This window comes from Gopherus evgoodei, unplaced genomic scaffold, assembly GCF_007399415.2.
Source record: "Gopherus evgoodei ecotype Sinaloan lineage unplaced genomic scaffold, rGopEvg1_v1.p scaffold_188_arrow_ctg1, whole genome shotgun sequence".
Classification (NCBI taxonomy): domain Eukaryota; kingdom Metazoa; phylum Chordata; order Testudines; family Testudinidae; genus Gopherus; species Gopherus evgoodei.
In genome coordinates, this window is record NW_022059851.1 from 9818 (window position 1) to 21820 (window position 12003).

The 12003-nt window shown below is 47.0% G+C and overlaps 4 non-coding genes across 4 annotated transcripts; 2 read left to right on the top strand and 2 right to left on the bottom strand.

Annotated features, from left to right (window-relative positions):
* The first annotated feature begins 5305 nt into the window (after positions 1-5305).
* Positions 5306-5387, top strand: TRNAS-ACU. Its single transcript has one exon. It is a non-coding gene; the product is annotated as a tRNA-Ser (tRNA).
* A 1414-nt stretch (positions 5388-6801) lies between these two features.
* On the bottom strand, positions 6802-6875 carry TRNAT-UGU. The gene has a single exon. It is a non-coding gene; the product is annotated as a tRNA-Thr (tRNA).
* A 742-nt stretch (positions 6876-7617) lies between these two features.
* Positions 7618-7691, top strand: TRNAI-UAU. The gene has a single exon. It is a non-coding gene; the product is annotated as a tRNA-Ile (tRNA).
* A 2006-nt stretch (positions 7692-9697) lies between these two features.
* On the bottom strand, positions 9698-9770 carry TRNAK-UUU. Its single transcript has one exon. It is a non-coding gene; the product is annotated as a tRNA-Lys (tRNA).
* Between the last annotated feature and the right edge of the window lie 2233 nt (positions 9771-12003).

Genomic DNA, 12003 nt, shown 5'->3' on the forward strand with positions numbered 1-12003 from the left:
GAGGACTTCAATAGCTCAGACATAGGTCAGGGGTTTGTTACAGGAGTGGGTGGGTGAGAGTCTGTGGCCTGCGTTGTGCAGGAGGTTGGACTAGACGATCATAATGATCCCCTCTGACCTTGAAGTCTATGAGTCTATGAGCTCTGACACTGCAGAGTGTTTACCCCACATCCCCCTTCCCAGCTCCGACACCGCAGAACCTTGCCTGTGTCCCGGTTCCCCATTCCCTATTCCCATCCCCCCGTTAGCAAGCATGAAGGAAAGAGGATTGGTTTGGAATGATTTGTTCTTGTTCTTGACAAATCCATGCTCACTAGTCCTAAGAACCAAATTATCCTGTAGGTGCTGCTGACAAACTGATTGTTTAAGAATGTATTCCAGTATCTCTCCAGCTATGGAAGTGAGGCGAGCTAGTAAGTCTCAGAGTTCTCTTTGTTCCCTTTTAAAGATAGGTCCTGTCTTGTTGAAGGGTGGGAAGATGTTCTTCTTCAGGGATCTCAGATGAGAACTGGGGCACAACACCTGGTTTGTTAAGGCCACAAAAACAGAGGCAGGAACCTCTTTTCTCCTCCGGGCAAAGAACCCCAGGTACCTAAGGGATAGGGACACACATCCATGAATGGGCTTTAAAAAAGGCAGTGGTTAAAAAGTTTGGCCCCGACCATTTCTTGTTTTCACAGACTAGACATTTTAGCAAACTTTAGAATTCCTTGGTGCTAAACACCGTGAAACTCCCCTTTCTCCTTCACAGAGGGTTTTAACGCCCCTTATCTCACCCAGGCTAATGACTGCCCAGAGTTCAAGAACTGTCCCTGTTCCCATTGGACAGATGGGGAGGATCCTGAGGTCCAGAGAAGGGAAGTGACCTACCCAAGGGCCTACATAGCAAGGTGGTGGCAGAGCCAGAAAGAGAAGCCACCGGTCCTGACTCCTGTTCTAACAACCAGCAAACCCCCTGTCCCCAGAGGCAAGGATAGAGCTCAGGAATTGAGATGGTGGAGAAATTTAATTGAAACCATTTCTGTCAGAAAATTCCATTCAGACTAAACCACTTTCTTTCTTGAAATCAAAATAAATGGGATGAAAGTTCTTTGCAAAAATATTTTGTTGCAAAACAAAAGCATCTCCTGTTTGTCAGAGTGTGTTAAATTGCCTCGTTGCACACAAAGAGGAGACACTTAGATTACAAACATGAGATAAGATGCTTCACTCTGAGCTAAGTAGTTGCTGTTCTTAACAATTTCAAAATAAAAAAATACAAATAAAAAAGACTATTTCAGCTATTCTATTATGTCATAATCTGCTCTGAGTAAACGTGATAGGACACCTCATATTATGCACTACTCCTAGTGACACTCTCCAATGGATCCCCATCCTCCACCCAGCGTGAGGTAGGTAGGAGCGGATCATTATTATCCCTACTTGAAAGAGGGAGAAGCTAAGGCTGAGAAAGGAGAATTGACTTGTCTTAGGTCACACAGCCAGTCAGTGGCAGAGTTGGGAATAGGACCCAAGAGCCCTGATTTTCAAACTAACCATTAGATCTTGAATTTCAAACATTGACTGACTTGAGTAAAGTGTTCTCAAATGAGCTGCAGACCAGCACTGCACAGTAATTATTCAGCAAGTATTTGAGGAGAACTGCAATGTTAGAGAGAATCAGGAACTGCTCAGAGACCATTAATGCACCGAAGCAGCAGAATTCATCAAACATATAATTGGTTCTGACTTATTTCCTTGGTCTTCAAAGAGAACAACAAGGACCTGAGTCTCCTCCCTGTCAATAGCCCCCTGCTCAGACAATCAGAGTAGAGACTGAGGACAGGAGGCTGAGGGTTTTCACCAGAGAGCCCAAAGGATGGCCCAGGTCACCAGTGGGGATCACTGCCCGAGCACTATTTCAGCTCCACATTTCTGGGTGGACCTCCCACAGTGTGTGCTGCCGAGCACTCCCCCGCAACACACACACACCGCTCCTGGTGTTGGGAAGGGAACAGGTGAAAGGACAAAAGAAGAAAGAGACAAAGAGAAAGGAGAGAGGGATGGATGGAGAAAAAGGTGAAACACAAAGGACAAACCCTAATGTCCCCAGTGATTCTAAGGGACAAAATCCCAGGTGCAGAATAAAATTCTGTGTCCTTAAACTTGTATTTTCCATGCCTAGTTTTCAACTGTCAACAGATGGATCAGACTGAACAGGGTTCAAACCTCGAGAAGGCTCTTACCTTCTAAACAGGGACAGCTGTTTTCTAGTAAAATCACGAAAAGGGAAGGAGAAAACTCAAAAGAGGTTCCTCCTGGCGCTCACGTCCGTGAATCCTAATACTCTCTCAGTCCTCAAAGAGAGATCTGGAGAAGGAGACTTGCTGAAGCAAAGCCACAGGGATCTCTGAGGTTTCCCTGGCCCTTTGCCCCTGTCCTGCCTGGCTGATGTCAGCATCTTTCTATGAGGTCATCCTCTCCCCACCACCTTTGACCAATAGTCTGAGGTCTTGCAAAAGGCCTTTGTGATGTCACTGCCACACCCCTCCCTTGCTTTGCTAATGTCCTACCCCTGGCCAGGCACTTTGGAGGTTTGAGCTACTCTCTGTGGATCACCCTGCTCAAGGAGCATTCGTTCTAGGAAGCAAGCCGGCTAGACAGTAACACATCAGATGCTGCTCCCAGCGCTACACTCAGTTTTTCAGAAATTAGTCAACTTTATGGCCAGAAGAGACCATTAGAGCATCTAACCTGACCCCCTGCATATCGCAGGCCTCCTGTATGACACAATAGCTACTTTTGGGGCAAACACATTCCACAAAGGCATCTAGTTTTCGTTAAATGACATCAGGAGATGGCAAATCCACCACTTTCCTTGGTAGTTTGTTCCTGTGGTGAATCATCTTTGCTGTTGAATATTTGTGTCTTAGTTGTAATATGAATTTGTCTCTTTTCACCTTCCAGCAATTGGGTCTTGTTATGCTTTTCTCTGCTAGATTAAAGAGCCCTTTTATACCCAATATTTTCTTTCCATTAAGGCCCTTCAACACTTCAATGAAGTCACCTTTCAATCTTCTTTTGATAAGCTAAACAGGTTGAGCTCTTTCAATAGCTCACTAGAAGGCATTTTTCTCCAGCCCTCAGAACATTTGTTGGCTCTTTGCTCATCAGAATCCTGAACCCCAACTGGATGTGGTTCTTGTTCTTCTGCACAACATAGTCCTGGAGAAGAGGGATCTGCAAATGCACATTCATATGATACCTTTGTTTAATTGATGAAAACATAAACTAGACACTTAGAGGATTGGAACTGATTTCAGCTGATGGACAGCTTTGCTAGGTTTTTATGCATTTGGACAGCGAAATGTTGAATGTTTACCTTCATATCAAGCCCCCCCCGTATAGTGGAGCTCCTGAACATAATGGAGAATCGAAATGAAAATGTTTTCCTTTTTTTTAAAAAAAGAAAGTTTTAAGAGAACATTGGGGTTTGAACTGAGGACCACATGAGTTGTAATCAAGCACTTGACCACTGAGCTATACCCCCATGATGATAGGCACATGGAGTCATGATCTCCAGGACTTTGAAGGACAAACCCTGCTTCATCGACATCCTTTGCTATTCCCAGACCATAGGTGGTTTTAAAAATAGGGTTTGATTAAACTTCTTAAATGTAGTAAACACCACAGCTTGCACATTCACCGATATAGCTTCTCCCACTGACATAGCTGCCACCTCATGGGGAAGTGAATCAACTACACCCACAGGAAAACTCCCTCCCCTCAGCATAGAGCAGTGGTTCTCAAACTATGAGTCAGGACCCCAAAGTGGGATGTGACCCTGTATTAATGGGGTTGCCAGGGCTGGCATTAGACTTGTTGGTGCCTGGGGCTGAAGCCAAAAGTCTGAGCCCTGCCACCCAGGGCTGAATCTCTCAAGCTCTGGTTTTCACCCTCCCCCAACTGGGGCAGGGCTCAGGCTTTGTCTCCTCTGCCTCTGCTCAGTGTGGAGGGGCTTGGTCCCTCTTTCCAGGGCCATGTAGTAAGGTTTTTTTCAGTGGAAGGAAATTTGAGATACCCTGGCATAGAGCCTCTGAATATGTTTAGACTTGGCTCCCTGTGGCACCATACGTAATCAGACACTGAAAATACAGCCATGTAGACACCACACACCAACCTTGCCTAGCAGGCAAGGATCAAACCTCCACAGAGAGATGCCTGTTGTTTTTTAACCCCTCTCCCTAAGCACTCAGCCACAACCACTTAACAAAGGGGCTTTTCTACACTATGGTTCTGGTCTCGCTGAAGGGTCATTTCCAATTGTTTGCTCAGACCAGCATTAGGGAAAATGGTGCCCTGGGCAAAACTTGTACTTTAGCACTTCCCCATTGCCCCTGAATGATCCCCACTCCCCCTTTACTGCTAGCTCCTGCACTCCCAATCCTTGCACCTCCTTCACCCCTAACTCCTGCCCCCTCTGCCCTTAACTACCCGTGCCACCAGCCACTGCCCCTCTTCTGCAGCCCCTTCACATGGTTTCAGTGCTGGGGGCCCCGCACTTGTTCTCCTTTTCCCTGGGCTTTGGCATCACTAGCCCCTGCTTAGCGAGTAGTGTTCAGTGGTTCCCAAAATGTGGGGCATGACTCCTAGGGGGCACAGAGGAACATTCATGGGGGCACCTCAGGGCCTGAGCCAGACCCCATGGAGGTAGCACCATTCAGCCTCACGCTGTCCCAGCTCTTCCCCAACCCTACTCTTAGCCTAGGGCTCTGGCTTCCAGCTTAGCCTTGACCCCCTTACCTGTCTGCACCTCTCTCTCCGGCAAGCAACAGCCCCACTCCCAGCCTCGGTTCTTGACCGCAGCTTCCAAAAGTCCACAGCCATGGATAAGAGAGCACAAGGTGAAATGTTTGAGGACCACTGGTTTAGGGTTATGTTCTCAATCACTTCTACAAAGTCCAATAAAAGCTATTCCTCACCCACCCACCCCTCCATCAGGACGGACTAGGTATGTTATGCTGCCCTTCACTCATACAGGAAGGATAACAACATTTCATTCCATTCAATCCTAAAGTGATTTGTAACCCACCACCAGCCAAAACTGGTCACTTTGGGAAAGCGGCCCCATCATGCTGCACACCTAGGTAGAGTAGGTGTGTCTGTGCAAACACGGTCTGTTCCTGAAGTCTTTCCCCCAGCTCCTCACTAGATGTGAGGGGGGAGCTCATTCAGCCCCTGCTTCCACTTAGTATTTAAAAACTCCTTATTGTCCCTATCTCTGCTGGCCTTAGATTTCTCCTCCTGTCTTGCTCTTGACAGCTCAGATGAGGTGGCCAAGTGGTTAAGGTGATGGACTACTAATCCATTGTTCTCTGCATGCATGGGTTTGAATCCCATCCTTATCAGATGTGTTTAGTCTTCATCCTTCCTTTGTAAAAAACCATCTTCCCCCTTTGGTACAATGACAGATCAAACAATGTTGCTTCTTGCAAACAAAACCTACTCAGAACTCCCTTCCTTTAAATAAAATGTCTAAATCCCAGTTTTCTTTAAAAAAATTCTCTAGTGGTGTATTTCTTAGTTTTTATCTCAAAAGGTAACATCCTCATCATCTCCCCCAAACACCCTGGGACCTGCCCAAATTATTAAAATACCCTCAACCCGAGCAAGGCCAGAGCAGTGAACCAGAGCTAGTGTCTAGGCCAAGCTGTTCTGAAGGAGGCAACTCAAACATTTTCTCCCTGCTTTTCTTGGCAAGGTCTGACTGAGAAAACTAAATTCCCCAAACTGAAAATTTTCTGCTGAAAAACCAATACTAGTTTGTTTGGAGACTTTGATTTGAAAGTATTATTGTTATTATTCTCTTCTGATTCAGTTCAGTTCAGTCTTTCTCCTCCAGGTGTGTTTCCAGCTGCTGAGTTGTGGGGGAGAGAGGCCAAGTCATGATGTCTCTTCCCCTCTTTCATAGTTTCTTCCAACTTGATAGGAAGCTCCTTTGCTACAATGTGAGTCAAGCAGTGTCCATTGTCTCTGTGCTATCTCAGAGAAGCCTGCATTGTACACGGTTCCTGGGATAGTCCTTGGAAATGTGGATACCTTCAATGGGCCAGCAGCGAGTCTGGCTCCTCCCTTGTCGCACCTGAAAGGCTGGTGGTGGGCATTTCTCAACCTCACGACATATCTCAGTAATGCACGCAAAGCAAAACTTCATAACTTCTCAACCAATGTGAGCACACACAATCCAACAAGATATTAATGTTCAATAGATCAAGACTTTGAAATGATACCTCACCAGGCAGACTTTGTACTAACCATGTCATCATTATATGAGAGTGGTGAATATGGGGCTTCCAGGTGCTGCTTTGAGCACAGCGTGCCACACCTGGGCTCCATTGCAATGGAGACGTACCCTTAGAATCCATCTCTCCTGGGATAAAGATGGCAGCATGGCTGGCCTGGGCCTTCTGACTTGGGCTCATGGACATAAAGCTGAGAGGCTAAAAACTGTGGTGCAGATATTTGTGTTCACACTGAAGCCTGGGTACAGAAACCCTCATCCCTCGTGGGGCCTCAGAGGTTGGGCTCAAGCCCATATGTCTGCACTGTAATTTTATAGAGGTTTGGAGGGAGTTTAGCAAGTGGAAATGGTAAAACCACATTGAGGGGACTGGACCACTGACCTATCAGCTCTTAACACCCAAACTTTCAGTCACTCTATTATCAGTGCCTGGGAGTGTAATTTAAACCACAGGTCCATCTAGCTCTGAATTTTGTCTTCTGACAGTAGCCAATACCAAGTGCCCTAAAAGCCACTCCCCAAGGCACTACTGGGAGTTGAACCCAGGATCTCCTGTTTACAAAACAGGTACTTTAACCAGCTAAGCCATGGTGCAAGCTGTCATTTAAAACATTGCGTTTGCCCACACCTGACTCTCTCACAAGCCCTACTGGGCCCTGACAAGTGTTGCTCGTGTTTGGCTTCTGTAAAGCAGAGGAGAAGGTGAAGTTTTGCTCCCAAGGTGTGTGTGTGATTCTTTGGACAGGTTTACACTACAAAATTAGGTTGGTCTAATTACATTACTTAGGCTGGCAATGCAGTTCTATCAACCTAATCCCAGTGCAGATAGCGGCTCAGCTGTTAGAACTTTCTGGAGCTATGAAAGGGGAGGGGCCCAGCCTCTGTAGCAGGAATGCAGGGCAGGAGAGTTCACGGCAGGCATTACGGGATACTGGTGGAGGCCAGTTATGGTGATATAATGACCAGCAGCATTTACACTGACAATTTGTCACTTTAAGTTTGCTGCAGAAAGCTCCAGGCCTCTCTTTGAGGTGGTTTTATTTTGTCACCAAAACAGGGCAGTTTTGTCGCCAGACGTGGCATTGCAGCGTGTACACCAGCCACAAGCTGCCAACCGAGGGAGCGTTGTGTGTTTTTCACACATCTGAGCAATATAATGATGCTGAAATAACTTTGTAGTGCAGACCTGGCCAAAGATTCACACACACACAACTTGCAAGGAAAACCTCACCTGCTGCTCTGCTTTGCAGAATCCAAACACATGCAAAGCTTATCAGGCCCCGGTGGGGATGGCAGGGAGTCAGGTGTGAGCAGACAGTGTACTCTAGCTACAGGAAGGTACCATGGCTTAGCTGGTTAAAGCCCCTGTTTTATAAACAGGAGATCCTGGGTTCAACTCCCAGTAATGCCTTGTTGAGTAACTCTTGGAGCACCTGGTATTGGCTACTGTCAGAGGACAAAACACAGAGCTAGAATGACTTTTGGACCAGCCTAGTATGGCTGTTGTCATGGTTTAAATTACACTCACAGGCACTGACAATAGAGTTACTGAAAGTTTGGGAGTTAAGAGCTGATAGGTCAGTGTTCCAAGCTCCTTGCAGATGACCCCATCTCTCTGGGGCAGGGGCAGGTCTGGGCTCTCACACCAAATGGCTCATTGTGGCTGCCAGAATCTGTGAGCAGCTCATTTAGTTTCCACCGAGGATTGAGTCCTGCTTCGTGCATTTGTGTGTGAGAATGAAAATCCTAAACCGCCCTTTGAAATAACGAATGCAGCAGGACGTGTTATTGTCCCTTCCTCAAAGCAGACAGACCAATGGAGAAATGCCATTGAGTCCACGGTAATACTCCACTGCCATTTTACCTTTTTTGCTTGCTAAACTCCCTTCCAACCTTGTGGGGTCCAGAGCCCGGTATTCAGCCTGAGCCAAGATGTCTACACTGCAAATTTACCACCCCACAGCCCAAGCCCTGGGAGCCTGAGCTTGCATGGGACAGCCCTGGGTGTTTCATTGCAGTGTGGACATAGCCTAGCATTATGTCTACACTGCCATTAACACACCCAAGTCACTATTCTCAAACACTGGGTCAGTTGATTGAGGCTTGTGGGGCTTGTGCTGCAGGGTTATAAAATTACAGTGTAGACCCTTGGGCTTGAGCCCAGCCTCCGAGACCCCACGAAGGGTGAAGGTCTCTGAGTCTAGGCTCCAGTCTGAGCCCCAGGAATCCAAATCAGATCATCCAGGCCAGACAGGCCACAGGGATTTTGTCACAGTATAGATGCCCTCTCAGGGTATGTCTACATTGCAACGTAAGCCCAGGGTTAGCAGAGGTCATGTCAGCAGCCCCAACACATAAACATAAACCATGAGGAAAAGACCCACTCCCAAATAAGCTGGGCAGTGTCCTTCCTCCTACGGTTCGTAAGTCCAGCAACCAAAAGTCCTTTAACATGAGCCATCCCCTCTCTCCACCCTACTCACAGCTGTTGTCCTTAGTCAGTGCAAGCCCAGAGGTGCCTCTGTAGAGTTCACCTACCATCCTGGGTGGAAAAGAGGGAAAATAAGAAGGCACCGTACTCACTGTGCTGTCTAGGGACTCACTCATCCCTCCACAGCCATCCTATCCTAAAGTTGGTCTAACATCTAAATTTTAGTATTAGGACCCAAGCCCCAGCCCACTTGGCTTTGGAACCCCTGTCCACTGCCTAGCAAGTGCTATTGAATTGAGAGTGAGTCCCTCAATTGGGGTCTGCCAAGTACAGTTGTGCTGCCCTTGATTCACACAACAAGGATAACAACCCTTTATTTCTCCTGCCCTAATAACAAGGAGACTGGGAATCCAACACCAGCCAAAAGTGATCATTTCGGCAAGCAACCCAACATATTTCCAACATACCGTAAAATCCACATGCAGATTCATACATGAAACCTTGCAAGAAAATCTTCCTGAGGGGGGGTCTAAAGCACCTGCTGCTGGAGGGAAGGAGGGGGCTGTGGGTTGGGACAGAGGAGAAGGGTGAAGAGGAGTAGGCTCTGGTTGGGAGTGAGGAGCAGTGTGCATAGGAGGGACTAAGGGTTGGGACTGAGGGGCACTGGGAAAAGAGGGGACATGGGTTTAGGCTGAAGAGCATCCTCGTTTGGGGATCCAGCAGGAAAGGGGAAGGCAGCAGGTGATTCTAGTTCCTTAGGGATATTCTGCGTGTTTGTATGTGTGTGTGTGTGCAGGGAAGGAACATGCTATATGCCCAGAGGCCTTTATTCCTCCAGGCTGCAAGGACAAAGGGGCTGTCAGGAAGTTGCCCCTTCAAACCCACACAGAATAAGGCCCTTCTGAGGAAAGGGAAAATCCTGAAGAGAAAAAGTAACATCAAAGAGGACTCCAGAAAGACAGTCAAGAGCTTGGTGAGTAGCTTATCACCTGACCAGGGACTTGAACCCTGGACCCTCAGATTAAAAGTCTGATGCTCTGCCAACTGAGCTAGCCAGGCTCACAAGTAACAAGAGCAACTTGGGGCAGAGGAAAAGCTAGTGAAGAAAACAAGTGCAAGAAACAATAGGGGAAACCTGCTGCTCTCACTGGCCTGGTCAACGCTACGAGTTTATATTGAATTTAGCAGCATTAAATTGCATTAACCCTGCACCCGTCCACACAACAAAGCCCTTTATATCGATATAAAGGGCTCTTAATACCGATATCTGTACTCCTCCCCGACGAGGGGAGTAGCCCTGAAATTGGTATTGCCATGTCGGATTAGAGTTAGTGTGGCTGCAATTCGACGGTATTGGCCTCCGGGCACTATCCCACAGTGCACCATTGTGACCACTCTGGACAGCAATCTGAACTTGGATGCACTGACCAGGTAGACAGGAAAAGCCCCATGAACTTTTGAATTTCATTTCCTGTTTGCCCAGCGTGGAGCACCGATCAGCACAGGTGACCATGCAGTCCCAGAATCAAAAAAGAGCTCCAGCATGGACCGTATGGGAGATACTGAAGCTAAGGCTTTTTCTCAGCTCATTTCACCACCCTCCATCCTGCTGGGGTTGAGTTTATCGCAGGTGTTACCCAAAATTGGGCCAGCTAGTAAGTGTAGGGAGGACTAATGACCCACCAGAGTTTGGCAGAAAGCAGCACATTTATTATACTGACAGCTAAGCTCAAAAGAAGAAGGAGGGGAGTGTCACACTCACACTCACATACTCACGCTCCCAGGACAGGCACAGCACTGAACATGTCAGGATTCTGCAAGGTAAGTGTCCCACAGCACAGCTATGGACGGTGCGATGAAGGTAAGTCTTCCTGAGGCACAGTGAAATACAACGCAGAGAACCACTGGCCAGGCGGTCCGGGCAAAGGGCATTCACTGGAGGTACAAGTTTGTGAGTGCTCTCCTGAGCACATGGCCCCTTCTCCTTTTAAGGACCTGCACCTAATGGTCTGCAACCAGAGATGACTTGGTTGCATCTGGTTGGTCACACTCCACCTTGGGCAGTGTCCATGCTCTGGGTGTGTGAGTGCTGCCTAATTAGAGTCCCAGACACCTTGTCTGCCTGGAAGCTCTTCTGCTCTTCAACCAGCCCATTCATCCCTTGAGTAGTCCAGGAGGGAGCGAGAAGGGTAAAGCCACTTCACGGGCATTCGGAGAGGGAGAGGAGACACAAGTGGGAGCAGGGGAAGTATAAGAGACCTTTTGATCATAGAAATCACCACTGCTCCTACAACAGTAGGGACAGGCCAGTAGGAGCTGGGAAAATTAAGCCATCATGTTTCTGCCTGCTTTCAAACCAGACACCTTCTACATGTTAGGCAAACGTGATAACCACTACACTAGAGAAACTCTGTCACAGGATTTTGCCCCTCCCTTCATAAAAACATAAGAATGGCCATACTGGGTCAGACTAAAGGTCCATCCAACCCCACATCCTATCTGGCAACAGTGGCCAATGCCAGGTGCCCCAGAAGAACTGAACCTAACAGGTAATGATCAAGTGATCTCTCTCCTGCCATCCATCACCACTCTGACAAACAGAGGCTAGGGATACCATTCCTTACCCATCCTGGCTAATAGCCATTCATGGACTTAACCTCCATTAATTTATCTGGAAAAAGAAGGAAGAGTACTTGTGGCACCTTAGAAAATGAACAAATTTATTTGAGCATAAGCTTTCCTGGGCTAAAACCCACTTCATTGGATGCATGCAGTGCAAAATACAGTAGGAAGGGATATATATATATATATATACACACACACAGAGAACATGAAAAAATGAGTGTTGCCATACACACTATAAAGAGAGTGATCAGTTAAGGTGAACTACTATCAGCAGGAGAAAAAATCCTTTTTGCAGTGATAGGATGGTCCATTTCCAACAGTTGACAGGAAGGTGTGAGTAACAGTAGGGGGCAAATAAACATGGAGAAATAGTTTTACTTTGTGTAATGACCCATCCACTCCCAGTCTTTATTCAAGCCTAATTTAATGGTGTCCAGTCTGCAAATTAATTCCAATTCAGCAGTCTCTTGTTGGAGTCTGTTTTTGAAGTTTTTTTGTTGTAATATTGCGACTTTTAGGTTTGTAATCGAGTGACCAGGGAGATTGAAGTGTTCTCCGACTGGCTTTTGAATGTTATAATTCTTGACATCTGATTTGTGTCCATTTATTCTTTTACGTAGAGACTGTCTGGTTTGGCCAATGAAGGAAAGGGCTGGATTCAATGGTT